At 36.2% G+C, this 17,024-nt stretch overlaps 1 protein-coding gene across 6 annotated transcripts in view; it reads right to left on the reverse strand.

Annotated features, from left to right (window-relative positions):
* Positions 1-17,024, reverse strand: part of LOC122839755 (uncharacterized protein C21orf62-like) — a 51,442-nt gene that overhangs the window by 18,930 nt on the left and 15,488 nt on the right. For 2 of the 6 annotated variants that reach the window (XM_044131692.1, XM_044131689.1), the window contains exon 7: positions 10,868-10,978. The gene's annotated coding sequence lies outside the window, so the exon portion shown is untranslated. Of the gene's footprint in view, positions 1-5,672; positions 5,959-9,148; positions 9,218-10,867; positions 10,979-17,024 lie in introns of those variants that run through there. The other 4 variants (XM_044131688.1, XR_006372101.1, XR_006372102.1 and 1 more) reach the window with 4 other exon arrangements.

Here is a 17,024-nt window from a genome sequence, read left to right on the forward strand (position 1 = left end):
CATGCAGCCGCCTCTGAAAGGCGGGGAGAAAGTGTGGTGGCGCTGGGAGCGGCGACGGGCCTCGTTCCCACCTGATCCCCCTGCAGGGAGGAAGAGGACACTAAACCAGTTGGAAACTGGGCAGAAAGGCGATTCCAGTGGGGGGAACGGGGATATTCAGCAGTGGGAGGAGAAAATCACTGAAGCTGAAACTCTTTGGAAGAATTCATTCAGCTGCTCCTTTAATTTAAAGCCATGGTGTCGTTTTTCCTATTATATTCTCCTTTTTCACAATGTTTTTAAGGTCAAACTGATGATTAGAGATCTACTAAATGATAATTTAATGGATTAGAAACCCCCAGTCCGGCACTACAGAGGAAGTCCAGTTGTGAATTAACCACAGATCACTGAAACTCTTGTTATATTACCATATTTTAAATTTACTAAGGGAAAAAACTACTAATTTTGGTCCAATGTGAAAGTATTTACCTCCTAAATCTCATAGCTAGTTGTTGGAAACAGCAGGTCTTTCAACGGGTTCGGTTTGTTTCAGCGCAGTGAAAATGGAAGAAATGTTACAACTTTGGCTCTAAATCAAACCAAATCGATCAGATGGGAAAACATCTGAAATATTTGCTTTCACCAGGCTCTGCCAGTCAAATTTATACACTCCATTACAAATGTGTGCAAAACTTTGTTGATATTCCGCTAATGCCAAAAAAAAAACACAATTTTGTAACTGCAGTAAAAAAAAAACCCACCAGTAAATAAAGAAAAACTAAATTAAAATCATGTGAATAAGCTTGTTCAAACTATACGTTATAGAGTTTCTGGTGACTTAAACAAGACACCTTCAACAATAGTAGTTCTCTTATATTATGCAAGATTATAATTTTTCAAATTTTTGTTCTTCCATTTGCGTTTCTACTCCTAAAAACAACTACACAGCTGTTTGTTTTGGTTTATGGATTTTGATGTCTGGAAAGTGAGTCATTTCAAAAACCTTCTGCTTAAATCACATTCGAAAGCACTGAGCCGTTACCTAGCAACCCAAGCTGAGCTCCAGCATGTTTGGTCAGCCCTGTTGTATATTCAACTAATTCAAAGAGGAAAAGGAGTCGGGTGGATTATTCAGATGAACTTTAGTAAATAACAAAAGGATTTGTACATAATAACATACGACAGAGTGTAGGCATTCAGCTAACAGCTCTTTTCAGGGAAAAACCTCCAAAAATTACTCTTCTTCTCTAACCTCCAGGTCTTCTTCTGCTAGTTCTAAAGCATCATGGGATATAGAGTCCATTCTGTTAAAGGTCCACAAATACTCAGTTTTGAACCAGATACTAACTATCAAATGCTAACTAGATTTATGAAATAACTGCAACTAAAATTGTTACTTGATTTGAATTATAATATCCCAAATAATAAGTCCTAAACAAATCCTGCTTAAAATCCAAAACAAATTCTCAACAAGCCGGTTTTACTGCATGGCTGCTGGAGGAGACAAGTGTTTTGTTGTTGACTTATCATCCAGAAACCACTTGCTGAATTCTTGTTGGTTGTGCAGGAGGCTCCACTGGTGCCTTTCAAAGACGTAAGGTTGTATAATCGCTCATCTGTTTGCAGCCATTTTCATGTGCGAGTGTAAACGTTGAGTTTTGGGGGCGTGGCCAGCAGCAGCTTGGGATTTAAAATGACAAGAGCTCCTAAAAGAACTAAAATCTCATCATCAAAAAATTATTTTGTGTAAAAACATTAATGACCATGTTTTGTATAGGCCACAGGTCTATCCTAACCTGTTTAAGGAACGCTGCTGTGTGTATTTCATGTCCAGGTGAACAGACCCTGCAGAGAAAGTGTTGGTAAGGGATCACTGTGTTCCTGTTTTCCTGCAGAAGGTCTCAGGGGTGTGAATGTGGTCAGTGTGTTTTTTTTACAGCCTCCAAAGCTCCCCAGGCTCAGCCGTAAAGCGGCAGCAGAGGATTTTATGGCTTTTATGGCTTTCAGTCACTAAAACTGTAATGGATGCTGTTAGAGCAGCATCCATTACAGCATCCAAACAGGCTGGACGTTTAAAAGATTCTTTCCTTTTTAAACTGTTAAACTTTGATCTGCATTTCTTTTAGAAGTGAGCAAAATTCAGGTTTTTCTGCATCATTTTCAGGCTGAAGGAGTATCTTTCATGTGCCAGTTGAATTATATCTTCTGGGCAAAAATGAGCAGGAAGTCAAACTGATGCCTTCAAGAGTAAATAAACAGCTACATCATTAAATTCAGAGCAATTTAGAACCTAAAAATCATAGTTTAGACTGCTTTGGTCTCACAAAAGCTACATTTACATTATGACTGGGATATGTGGACTTAAAAGGTTTATAGCAATATTTTCTGGTAAAACTCTGAAAATGATAAAAATGACGATAAGAACTATTTACTGTTTATTTTTTAGGTAACTCAATGGCTGCGACTGTGTGTAACAATAACAACTTTTGCTGGATAGCAAATTGTCCTGGAAACTATTGCAATAAATGATAACATTGTTATTTTGAGACAATTTTCAACTAATATAATAATAACAGTGACACATCAATGCAAGTACTCCCACTCGAAGACGAAAAATAAACCAATTTAAGTCAGTAATATTGTTGAAAAAGTATTGGAAGATTATTTAAACTACAACATCAGAAAAATGTTATAAGTGAAATAATCTGCCGGTGGAACTCGAACTGAGTTGCTAGGCGACGGGCTGAGCTGGGGTTGCTAGGTAACGGCGCAGTGCCAGTTGATTGTGATACGAGTAACATATTCTACCACTTTTTCATCAATATTAAGGAAATATTTACATTAAAAAATCTCACATGTTGCTGAAAAGTTGCTGGCAAGTTAAACTATTTGGAGTAGAAACTAGGCCAAAAACACAAACAACAAGCTGGAATCATTTATATCCCATCTGTAAAGGATATAAAAGTTTCCTTTACTGATACACTTCTTTCCTTTCTGGAATGTGTCTGAAGCCTCGTTGGGTCCCTTCAGCTCCAGATTGACGATGTAAAACGTTTGTGAGACAAATAAAGCCGTCTGAGGATCCGGCAGTAAATACCTGACCTGTTCATTGTGTGGGATGAACACGTGTTTGCCCCGCTGACCGTGACATTCCCATCTCTGTGTGTCTTTATCGCCTCCTCCTACTCATCTTCTGATTATATCTCGGCTAAACATAAACGTTGGAGCTGCAACGACGATTATCTCCATGGGAAAGGAAGATTCCAGCTCTGAGGAGGGTTGGGTTTTGGAAAAACAGGTGAGAATCTCCACTCTAGTCGCCTCTGAGAGTTTAACGTCTTCATTCGAGATGTTTTTTCTCCAGAATGTGAATAAAATGTAACTCTGTTGGCTCCAGGATTCATGTTTGCGCAGATTGATTGGGCGACATTAAAGGAACAGAAACACAATCCCTGTTAAACAGCAGATAGCATGAAACACAAACAGGTCGGTGATAGCATTGTGAAGAGAAGCCACACTGATTATTGATCAGCTCAAATATTTGAACAACCTCTCAGTAAGAGAAAGACAAGGTGGGATATTTTCTACAAGAGGTCAGAAGAAAGTGGAAAAATAAATGGAAAGAGCGAAATTAAGGAGAAACGCAATACGGTGTAACTAGATAGAAAAACGTACGTTTCCGACAAAAATCTCGTTTTGAGAATAATCGCAAAAACTTTCTAGAAAAAGTGGAAAGTCTTTGATTTTTCAAACTAAAAGAAATACTTGTTTCTAGAAAATTTCTTAGATTAATTCAATTTCAATCTAATTCAAGTTTTTATAGACTTTTAAAACTCGAGTTTTTAGGCAGAAATGTGCTCCTTTTTTTGACCCGACTACGCCGTTGTAGAAACTTTACATTTTAAAGCAAAATGCATAAAAATCTTGAAATTATTAAACAATCAGCCTTTGAAATGACGCTGCTGTAAACAGTTATTTTAGTTAGTTAAAAGAGATTTGGAGACACAAAGTCAAAATTCAGATTTTTTTCCCAGCATTGTCACATTTTGTCTCCAAATTCTCACTATATTTTATACTAACAATTGCAACTTGAATCTCAGGATTTTTACTTTGATTTTGTGTCAGACTTTTTTTTTTTTCTACTAACAATCACGACTTCAGAAATTTTTTTCAATTTCAGAGAAAAATTTTTAAAATTCTGAGAAAAAAAGTCAGATTTTTTTAAAAGTCCATATTTAGGGACAAAAGGTCAAAATTCAGATTTTTAAAATAATTTTGACTTTAATCTCAGAATTGTAATTTTTTTTTTCTCTGAAATTTGAAAGAATCAGAAATCATATTTCTTTTGGCCCTAATCCTCTTCCGTACTTTGCTGAATGTTTTCCTGAATGTTAGTTGTGTCTCACATCGTGCAGGTTATCAATCTGGCGTCTCCTTTAACAGTCTCTCCATTCCTGTCATTCCTATGATTAGCGACGGAGCGTATGGGGTCTTAAGATGGAGGGACTCTCCACTCCCCTGGCTGCTTTGTTGTTTCTCACGCTGCGACCGCAGGACCTGACGCTGCAGACATGGAGTGAGCCCAAACTCAGGATTCCTCCTTGTTTCGATCTTTTCTTTTCATTGAGTTGAGCAGCGCCTCCTCCACATTCCTCAGGTTGTCTGGACTGAGGAGGAGACATTCCTCAGACCTTTGTTGGGCTCACCAGGCCTCCTTACCCACAACTGAAGAGGTAGTAAAGGTAATGAAAGTATATTTTGCATTGTTTTCTTTTGTTCGTTTGACTAAATGCTGATGTGGAAATCATATAATTAGGCCCCAATTTACAATTTTCATTTGTCTGGTGTAAAAGTGGCACATTGTTGGGTTTTCTAGAAGCTCGCTATCCACTAAATTTACATAAATCTTCAAAACAAAATTAATAAAAATAGTTAACAAAAATTCTATTAAATATAATGGATAGTATGAATAAGATACTCAGAATCATGTTTAGTCTTTCAGTTAACCAATACTTCTCTAGTGTTATTTAAATTTAGCTTGCCCACTTTTAGCTCTGGTTATGTTTGTTCACCAAGCCTAGCTTATATTATTTTAGCTCAGTTTTGTGTACCTTATCTTAGTCAACTTAGCATAGCTTAGCAACTGCTGTCTATCTTATTTTAATGAAGTTCATACCAGCTATGCTGGCCTTTGTTAAGGCTATGCTAAACTAAACAGAGGCTATGCTAAACTAAACAGAGGCTATGCTAAACTAAACAGAGGCTATGCTAAACTAAGCTTTCATTCTAGCCGAGTTTAGCTTAGGGTATTTATAATTATACTTTGCTTTAGTTTACCTTGTTAAAGCCCGCGGCCTTTCTTACTCTAATGAAGTTCAGCTTAGCTAACTTTTATGCTAAGCTACATTAGTTTATATTAATTCATACTTATTTCATCCTTGCTTGATTTAGCTTAGCTTATAGCTTTACCTTCCTTAGCTTAATATAGAACCATCTTAGTTTAATTTTATTTTGACATAAAGCAACCAAACAGATTGATGAATTTATCAATCTGTGAAGATGTCAGAATCACCCAAAAATAAAATTAATCATCTTGCGCAACCTCAAACAAATGTCATCAATTTTCAGTATCAATTTAAAACATAAGAGGAAACATTTTAATCTGTTTGAAGGATGTTTTCCCTGATCAACAATATAAAATCCTCTCCTCACATCCATTTTTTGTTGTTTTCCTTTGTTTGCTTTATAAATCTTCTCTTTCTGTATCTTCCACCCTGGATCTTGACATTTATTCATCTCGCTCATTGAAAACCATTTTTCCAGTTGTAACTCATCTCTGTAACAGATTTCAGATCAAAGTGTAAAAACCTCTTGCCTTCTCTTTCTCTCTAATCTCAGGTTTCTCTGGAAGGAGATGAGGATCATCTGAATGAGCCCAGGTTTTACTTCAGGGGCAGAAAGATGAATCAGACGCTCCTGCTGAGGATAAAAGGCAGAGTGTAAGTTATTCATTCACAGGGCTAACAGCCACTGGGATCAGTTAGCTAAGGTGTGAAATAAAGCTGAAATCTGCTGAGTTATTTGGTGGGAACTGACTGAGGAGTTTATGGCTTCACCTTCGGGGAGGATTTTATAAAACAAAGTGGGAAACTGGTTGTACAAGAGAGTTAACTTGTCATCTGACCACCAGTCCCTTCCTTTACAGTTCGCCTTCAGGAAGGATTTATCACATGATGCTCGTACCTGCAAGGTGTGTGTTTGCCGTTAGTTCAGGTGACAGCGTGTGGTTGTGTGTAGAGGTCAAAGGTTCAGCAGAGATTCTGAGAGAATCCACTTAGTTGGCAGTATAATTGCACAAATTGGATTTCAGAAAATAAATATGCTCAGTGGAAACACACCAGTTAAAAAAAAATAAAGTCATGTTTTTCAATAAAACGTTTTTGCGCTAGCTAAAAAGAGAGTTTTTCGGCTTAGTGTATTTCGCGTCACTGAAGTCAACAACCAGACTTTACTACTGGTAGAAACAACAAAGAAGGTAACAGGAAGTGGTTGGAGGATGATGGTGAGGCATATTTTTAATGATTCATCATGTGAACACATTTATTCACATTTGATTTTAACTGTCTTTCGTATTTAACAGAAACAACTCAATTGTGAAATTGTGGGAGTTTTCTGACATTAGTGAAATACTGACAAAGTTTTGGACACACAGATAAAGACTGGAGAAACAACAGAAGAACATGTGGAGTGAGATGGCATCACTTTTTTTTCCTGTCTATGGCTTTGAAAAGCAGAAGTGGAGCCTCCTGCTCAATCAACAAGAATCCAGCAAGTGTTTTCAGTCAACAACAAAACACTTGTCTTTTCTAGCAGCCACTATGCAGTCTGTACAGTAAAACCAGCTGATTAAAATGTGCTGGAGGTCAGCTTGGGTTGCTAGGTAACGGCGCAGTGTCTGTTGAATTTGAGATTTTTAAACAGCTTACAGTTTATTTGTAGAACTTTAAAAACAGCTTGGTGTTTTTTTTAAGTGCTTGGGTTGTTTGCAGAAGCAGCTGAGACTCAAATGGAAGAATGAAAACGTACAAAATGGGAATGTTGCATAACAGACCCTTTAACTATAAAGAAAAAACTGGTACACAATAGTTCAGGTACAAAAGAGTTGGTTTACAGGCAAAATGGCAGAAGCTGCCTTTAGTTTATAACCGCAGTATTTAAAAAGAGGGCAGAACCCTTTATAACTAACAACAGAGTGCTGTTGGTTGTCTTTAGTCTCCACATGCCTGCAGGGCTCAGTGCTGGAAATTCAAATTTCATCAAGCCATTTTCCAAACATAAACTTCATGACAGATGACTGATCTCTCCTTTATATTCATGTTCGGCTCAAACCGCCAGCATCAAAACGTCTTCTTCTGGGATTTTCTGTTGTAACCTCCAGCCATGACGCTGCTCCTCATCTCCTCTGCACTGTTTGAACTGCTCATGTTATTTTAAAGCAGACAGAGGTAAAAACACTTCGTTATGCCGGCCTTCTGAGCTCCATGTTCAGAAACTCCTGCTCCTATAGCTGCTCAGTCTGCTCCTGTTGTACTTTGAAGCAGATTTTCTGAAGTTTCTACTATAAAAAAGGAATTTTTGAACGCTGTGGGTTTTTTCCTAAACAAATGTACAATTGTGTAATCGGCATCATATGATTCAAAATAATTATAGTGGCAAACCTCATGCTTAAAACCACAGAGGAGTTTAATGGAGCTGATTGCTACCTTCCTTGTCAGAAAGAATAACAACGTCCAAATGTTTGTTGTTTTCCCAACATATTCCCACATTCACATTTACGTAAAAAAAGATTTCAAGAACAAGAATCAGATTTAGAATCAGAATCAGCTTTACAGGCCACAACAAATGTGACTCCGTTTGACCAGGCTAACTTTTATTAGCATTAGAAATTAGTACAAAAAGAAACATATCTTTGTATTTTATTAACTTTAACATAAAAGCAGGATATTTGTTACAATATGTTCTGTTTGTATGACTTGCTTAATAAAACACAAACCGTCAGCAGGTTTTCACAAATAGTTCCTGCTGCTGTGTGGCGGCCATGTTGGATATGTATTTCTTTGTGGGGGGGTTTAGCTTCCACAATATTTACATAGATATTCAAAAAATTATTCAGAAAAAAATAGTTCAGAAGAAATTTGATTAATAAGATATTAAATTTAATAAATTTAATGAACAGTAGGAGAATCTAAGATACTCAGAATTAACCAATAGCAACAACTTGTTGAGTAACTTATGGTTGCCTAGCAACAACCTGTTGAGTAACTTGTAGTTGCCTAGCAACTGGCGCAGTTTCACCGCCGTTGCTCATAACTTCTTAAAAATTACAAAACAAGAGAAAACTGTGGATAAAACAGGAAAGTTCACGCCAAGAGTTTGGTAACATTTCAGATACTTAAAACAAAAAAAAAACCCTAATCAATATATTTGCCAATATCGACTGATACGGAACACACATCTTGGCATGTTTTTTCAGCCGTATTGTTCAGTTCTTCAGTTTAAATATTTCTACACTGAATAAGGAACAAACATACAAATATTTATATTATTTTGACTGTCCTTCATTGTAAATGAGTTTATTTTATTTGTATGTTCAAACCAAATTATTATTATTTTTTAACTTATTGAAATTCCATCTTATCTCTGCGATCGCTCTTGTTTTTGTTCTGCCGGAGTGAACGTTTACGTTTGCCCACAAAACCAGGCTCAAACAGCGTCTGGCTCTTTTGTCGCCTTATCAACAATCATAAACGGCCGCCACAATCAGCGGTGGAAATACCGATGCTGGCGGCCATGTTTGGACATTAAAATAACTTTAAAAACAGGAACCACTGGGTTTGTGTTGACGGATAATATCTTTAAAACTTCCAACAATCCCAGGCCCCGATTTCTCCGTTTTGGTGACACTCCTCCCCCATTCTTTCTCTCTTTCTATACTTTCTCCTCCACAGCAGCTTATCCATGCAAACAAGGCTGAATAATGCACACAGAAGGGGATCACAGACCCTCGCTCCTCCCTTTCACCTCCCACTCAACCCCCTGGATCTCTTCATCCAAAGACCCGAAACCGATCCGGCACGACGCAGAGCTGCAGGGATCACAAAGGCAACCAGGCGATGAAGAGGAGGAGCGGTGCTGGATAATTACAGATGAAGATAACAACCACCGAGATGCAGATTAGCTAAGAAGGAGGAAATAAAGACGAAACAACGTTGAGGGATATGATATAAATAATATATCCGCATTTACCGCATCGTTTATCATTTATTGAGAAAAATTTCTTATTGTAAGAATTCTGACTTGTGATTGTCACAATAAATTCCAATTAATGATGTTTCAAACCCCCATAAACTGTACAAATTGTTAATTTTACTGTTTTTTTTCTGTTGTTTGTTCACTTAAAAGTATCAATAAATACTAATAAATTTAACAATGTGATTAAATGCAGTTTAATTATATAAATTACATTCCTTTAAGTGGCTGGGGTCCAAAAGAAGAATATTACAAATGGGAATGTTTTTCTAGAGCAGTATTTGTGTTTGTGGGACTATAATTGCTGTGACACACAGTCACAGTTACCCAAAATAATAAGTAATAAATAGTTCTTTAGTTCTCACATTATTACCACAAAATATGGTGGTAAAACTTTAAATACATTTTCCCCATTTATTTGGATATTTTAATTCAAACATTTACAGAGAATCATATTTATATAATTTAGACAGTAACTAATGTTAGTTTTTCCTAAACTTGTGATACAGTAACAGTTTTTTTATTTACTTGAAAATGCTAAACTAACTTTGTACTTCTTTTACTTAAAAACAGAAAAAAGTAGATTTTTGTTTTGACATAAAAGGAGAAAATGCACTGTTCAGTTTTAGAGGTTTCCCTTTTGTCAATCTGTGAGTTTATCCTTGATAATCTCATGTAATCCCTCTAAAAGATTAACAAAGAGAACCCAGAAGGAAATAAAGAGTTAAATTAACTGTTAAGGCTTGCAGACCCCCATGAGAGAACAAGAAAAAGATGACTAAGATGAGAAAGGAAGGATGGAAACACAACAGAAGGGTAAAAACAAAATGAAAGAAAAGTAAAATAAACGAGAAGCTTTTTGAGAAGACGAATTTCAGTTTACAGTAAAGTGTTAGCAGAAACTGAAACCAAATTTTTTTGGCAATAAGTCAACGTTGTTTGGTGACTGGGAAACGAACTGTTTCAAAAAAAAAAATCAGCAGACGCTGCACCGTTACCTAGCAACCCCAAGCCTATTACCTAGCAACCCCAAGGAAGCCTAGCTCGTTACCTAGCAACCCCAAAGAAGCCTAGCCCGTTACCTAGCAACTCCAAGGAAGCCTAGCCCGTTACCCAGCATAAATTATAAAATTCAATTTTCTTAAATCAAAGTTTATATGTAGTTTGTTTAATGACTAATTTTGCAATATTTTAATATCCTAAAATGTCATTTCAATATCATACCAGTTTGATGGCAGGGAGATTAGTGGAAACTAAAGGGGATCCTAATTAATAACAAACAAACAAATAACAAATAACAAATAAACAAACATCTGCCAAGGGATTACTGATGGAAATTAGATTGTTTTAGCTAACTGCCACACATTTACACTATAAATGTGATTAATGTGCACTATCCTGACAAATAAATAAAAAAACATCCTTGAAATTGATTTTATTCTCTTCGCTATATGGTTCTCTTTACTATAGAAACAGTAGCTAACCAACTAGCCCACTAGTTAGCTCGCTAATTAGCAAGCTATCAGTTACCTAGCTAGTTAGCTGGCTACAGCTGTGAATCCTGTGAGAAAACACCTACCTATTGTGTGTATTTCTGTGTGTCCCTGCACACACATCCGTCTCTTACTTGTCCCCATAAAGTCTGCCAGGACAGGAAGCAGCACAATGCCAGGCAGGTCCTGAGGAAAAACTGGATCAGAACCACACACGGGTCTTGTTAGACACAAACAAGAGAATGCACACTAAATAACTGCAGCACACTTTGCTGCGCACAGAAATATTTTTGTGGTGACTGCAAGACTCATGAAACACTAAACAAAACTAATCAGAAAATAAAGTGAAAAAAGTAACTGTCAGGTCAACATCTTTTGCACAGTTTTTGGTTTATTTTAATTGTTTTCTGCCAAAATTTAATAAAAAGATGTTTATTTTCTGTCTGGTTTCAGGAGGACAAATGAAGAAATCCTTTTACTTGGAAAAAAAAGGAAACACCTCTGATTGTTAATGAGGCAGAGAGTAATGAACCAGTTTCAGAGAGGAGTTAAAGACTGAAAAGAAAATACTAACAAAGAGGAAGAAGAGGAAACGTTTATGGCGCTGATCCCGGATGATCTCCTGTCATCCTAAAAACACAAACAGATCGAAGCTGAAGATCTGTCCCCCGAGGGACGACGAGAATAAAGAGTTAATCCGTCTATTACAGCTCAAACATCCTGGGAAGTCAAAGAGCATCTGAGTTTCTGCAGAAACAAGCAGAATCTGGTCCGGACACAAAGCATGGAGTCTGTTTATGGAGGAGTCAAAGAAAAACACCTGAAAAGGTGATTCAAGTTCAGATAAGAAACTTTCCTGGATTCTGAAGCTGCAAGAGCCAAAAGAGTATTTAAAAGATTATCCCAATTACTAAAAAAACTAAACATTAAAATCTTCATGGTAATCATTTAAAACATGCAACCCAACCTCTATGCAAATAAATAAAAAAAAATCACAGGTATTAATCAAACACTTTGTGCCCTCACTGAAAAAAAAGAAAACTGAGCTCCATTCTAAAAAAGTTTAGTTAATTTCTTACATGTAATTGGCCTAAGTTTGTCAAACTTATTTTCATTTGCTAACATGTCAACTAAAAATACTTAGAAAAACTTAATTTGTTTTCTTGTATCAAATTAATTCAGTTTAAGAAAGTGAAATCATTGCTTTGTTTTTTCAGTGCTCACTATAAAACATCTAGATCACTGTAACATCCACTAAAGGTCCTGAATATTTTAGTGTAGTTTTTATAGAGATAAAAGTCCAATTTCAAGGCATTAAATTATCAGGTGAAATTTCTTTTAAATCATATTTTATAACAACTGAATGTGATATAGTTACGTGATTATGTTATGAAATGGCACTATGCGGCGCTAAAGACACAATGCTGGCCCTTTAAATCAAAGAGGTCCAAGATTTGAGCCCTGTGGAACTCCGTAACCAATAAGGTTTAAAATAACCAACAAAACTGAAACAGTTCAACCAGTTAGCCTGAACGAATGATTTTTGCTAACAAAGCTCCTCTGTTCAGCAAAATTGCTTCACATCTTCTGTTCTTATTTTACAGTTAAACCGAACTTTGCTTGTGAACGTAGTGTGTGAACTCCTTTCATAGCAGCTCAGATTCTCTGCTTTAATGACTTTGTTTTGTCTCTTCTGTTAATGTAGTTTCCTCATCCAGGAGAGACAAAGGCACTCCGGGGATGCAGAGAAGTCCAAAAAGAGGACAAGTTGAATCCTGACTACTGAAACAAGCTGGAAATCCTTGTTGAGCTAAAAGAAGAGAAGCGGAAACCAGGAAAACTGAGACATTTCTCTGAGACACAACCAGAGCCTCTTTTCATTCAGACAAAGACAAAAAGAAACACTTTGCATCCCATGGAAGTTACAATCCAATAAGTGCTAATGAGGCATCATTTGAATCCCAAAGGGAGCTGGGAGATAGTGGTGCGTTGAGGTGAAGAGTGAGAGTTGATTCCCAGAGACGGAGAGGGTGAAAGAGAAGCCGACCCCCCGAGGGTCGGAGCGCTTTCTCTCCCCCACATCCTCTCTGTTCGCTCTCCTTTTCAGCTGCTTCCCTGCCTCCATCAGATCCATTCTGAGTTAATCCAACAAACGCAGGATGAGAAACAGGCTCATTAGTGCAGAGTCCGCCCGTCAATGCGGTCCTGACGGAAACGTTTTCCTGCATAAACTAAAACTAAAACTTCAGTGTCATTAATGAACAGGTTGTTCTCTAAGGTTTCCAAACAAAAAACTGGATTTGTACTGGAAAAATACTAAATTTTACCAAGTATTTTTGGTCCATATTTTAGTGGAAACATCTTAGTGCATCTGACACAAGACAAAACTAACTTACAAGTAACTTTTCAGCAATATATAGAAGCTTGTTTTAGTCAATAATTCCTTAATACTTATTAAAAGTACTAGTTCCACTGGCAGATTACTTTACTTATAACAAGATATGTCTCCCATGTTATAAGTGAAATAATCTGACAATGTAGCTAGTAATTTTTCATCAATATTAAGAAATTATTGACTTAAAATTAGCTCACTATTGCTGAAAAGTTACTAAATCAGTTTTATTTTATTTTAATTGCTTCCACAAAAATTTAGACAAAAATAAAAATACTTGGTATTTCTTTCAGTGCAATGGACTGAAGTTTACTTCTTCAAAGTTGGATCCATGGTGAATAAATAATCAAAAATAAAAAAATAAAAAATACACAAACCCTTTGTGCTGTGCATATGGTTTTGAAGAAATATCTGCAGAAATCTCACATCTTCTTCTGGGTTTTATTTAAAGGAAAACAGAGAAGACCTTGAAAAATATTATGAATATGAATAAAAAAATAAATGCAACATAAACATTTTATATTAAAATTTTTAACTGGGATAAAAAACATTTTAAATTAAGACTATTTAATTCAAATATGGATTAACAATAAATGTTTTTTATAAAAAAGGGAAATAATACTCAAATATTCAATCAGATTAATGCTTAACTAGTTGGATCAAATGCTTTATAAACTATTTACAACATTCAAAAACTTTAATTTAATTGAATTAATGCTGTTTTGTAATGGGATATAAGTTTGAAAGTTTCAACTAACCAATTAACTGTAAAACAATTTACCTATTTATTTATTTAATTTAATTAGAAATCCAGTAGAATTAAAACCACCTGAATTAGAATCTCATTATTTTATTTATTTAAAATAAAACTGGTTAGAATCCATAAAAAACAGCAGATATTCCTCTTTGAATGTTTTGTTTTCTGTTTCGATGAAATACGTCTCCTTTACTTCCGTTTAGCAGGTTCTGTACTTCAGACAACATTTCAAGTGTCAAAGCTGATAAAATCCTGATTTATCGTCTCTGCTTTCATTGTGTTTTCCACGCCTATAAATCACTGAGGGAACAAACGAAACGTCTCAAACATTTTCTCACAGCGCAGCCGTCACTTTGAATCGGCCCAAAGGCGTCTTCAGCTTCTCTAAACATGAGTTTCAGACGTGAAGACGAGGGAATTAAAAAGTATCTGTGTGGAAATGTTTGCAAGAACAATGGCTGACGCCTCCCGGTGAATGGTTTTATCCAAACTGTTTGTCTCTCACTGTATTCATGGCATTAATAGAGGGGGAGAAAAAAACTTACAGCAACAAAGTGAAATCCAGAGAGATTTCAGATTAAACTGCAAAAAATAAGAAGCACTGATCAGTGGAGAACAGAAGAAGTGCAGGGTAAAAAAAAGAAACTTTCTCCAGCATAATTACATCATCTGAAAGACAAACTTACTGCTAATATGGACACACAGATAAGAAGTTATGTTTCTGTGCCAAACGCCAGAGAACATCACTCACTTTTCCAGCTGATAAATCAAGAACCAAGAGAAAATGGAGCCTTGAGGAACACCACGTTTGATTTTTGTTCATGCAGATCAATGTACCAAAGTATTTGGACCAATTCAGCCCAATACCAGAGAACATCACTCATACTACTCAACAACCTCAATTGTGTTTTTAAGTGACCCAGGAATGGAGCCTTGAGGAACACCACATTTGATTTTTGATTGTTTAGACCAAAAATTACCAAATGACCAAAGTATTTGGCAGAATGTAGCTCATTACCAGATAATATCACTCCCTTTTCAATTCATGAATCGATGATCTCAACTGGATGTCTGGGTTTTAATTATGCTTTTTGGAATATGGGGATACTTTGATGAGAAAAACTCTTTATGAATCTAAGTTTAGACCTGTTAAATAATAACAAAAACGGTGCAGATCTTCACTCTACCACACTATTTAGTTGACTGTAGGCTGATGCTCCAAGCTGCAAACTCTACATCTCTGCATTAATCAGCAGCAGGAACGGCGGGGCGGGTCTCTCTACGGAAAGCAGCCTAATAACAATGTCCATTGAAGGGCCGTGCTCCCGTTTCCCCTGGGAACATTACCAGGCCTTTCCTGCTATACAGCAGCTCCCCACAATGGGCTGGTGCTTCAGACCAAACGGGGAAAGATAAAAATTTTGAATTTTTTCCTAGTTTGTTTTTTTTCTAGAAAAATTTCAACTTTTCAAAATTTAAATTTTAAGGGATTTTGTAGAATGCGTCTGGGTTTAGTCTAAAACTATTTGATGCTTTTTAAAATAAATTTTCAGCTTTTCAAACTCAGAAATCTTCTCATAATTTCAACTAGCTAATTAGCTAGCTGCTTTTTTAAGTTCATCTGAAAATTGTTGATTTTTTTTTCTAGAAAATTTTTTTACTTTTAAACTCAGAAATTTCCTTTTTTGTGCAAGAAAATTTCTGTTTTTTTGGTGTAAATTTGCTGCACCTTTATTTTTCTTTCCATCTTGAAAGGCTCTAATTTGCTGTTGTTTTCTTCTCTTATTAATAATTGCTGCGTGTTTTTACAGAGTTTAGAAGGTATTATCTGTTTGAAGTTTAGTTTGCATATCAGTGTGTTTCTTTGTTCCACCTGTAGGATGTGTCAAAATGACCATGAAGAAGAAGTATGAACGGATCCGATGTCAGCTGCAGACCTGAGTTATTTCTCACTTTATCTACACACACACAGCTCCGCTGCCTCAAAGCAGTCCAAAGCACATTTTTCCTGCAACTTCAAGGACATCAGAAGTGTCAGAAGTTAAAAACCTGCCGGAGGTAAACTGCTCCGTTTGAAGCAGACACAGGAGGAAATCACACACACCTGAATGAGAAACAAAAATGCTTTTAAGGAGAAAGAAACCCGAACTGAGAGCTGCTGCCCCTTCACCTCTGCTGGCTACAATAAATGTTATGACAAGTGAGGACAAAAGGAGCCGTCGCCGCTTCAATCTGGGAGAAAAAAATCTGGATTGTTATCGAGAACCTGAGAGTGCAAAAATATGATTACAGATGGTTCATATTGTAGCACTGAGTAAAAAGTTTTCAGTTCTGATTTAGAGGAGTCAGTGTTTTCTGTAACTTTTCAGGTTTTCAGGGAGTTGGCACCAAAACAGAGGATCATGGGAATTCTTTAGAGTTAACAGGACTTTGATGACCTGAAAGGTCGGCATGGTTCATACCAGACAGAAACAGAGGCAGATTTAGGAAAGATTTTAAAATGGATAAGAATTCATTTAGAAGAGAGTATAAAATATGTAAAGACAGGAAAAAGACCAGTTTCCAGTGAGGGCATCATTTCAACATAAAGTACTGTACAGTTAGTAAAAAATGTCTCATTGTAATTGAAATAATCTGCCAGTGGAACTAGCTAGTTGGAACTAGTTAGCAGCTAGCTGCTGGAAATAGCATCCCCTGCTAACTAGTTAGCATCCCCTGCTACCTAGCTTGTTCCACTGGCAGATTATTTCACTTAAAATGAGGGAAAATGTCATGAAATAATCTACAAATGGAACTAGCAGTACTTTTTATTTATATTAAGAAATTAATTACTTAAATCAATGTCATATCTTGCTGAAAAGTTACTTGTCTGCGTCTTTTGTCTTTTTGTCCAAGTGTATTAACACATTTGCAGTAGAAACTGTACAAAAAAACTTGGTAAACTTTTATATTTTTACAGTGTAACAAAATAATGAAAAGTATTTTAACTGTCGGGTTCTGTCTAATTGAGATAATCAACTGGAATCAACTCTCATCAACTGGAGTTGAAGCATCTTACTAGTAGAGATGTTATATATATTTTTGGCTAAGATTG

Source organism: Gambusia affinis, linkage group LG11 (genome assembly GCF_019740435.1).
Source record: "Gambusia affinis linkage group LG11, SWU_Gaff_1.0, whole genome shotgun sequence".
NCBI lineage: Eukaryota > Metazoa > Chordata > Actinopteri > Cyprinodontiformes > Poeciliidae > Gambusia > Gambusia affinis.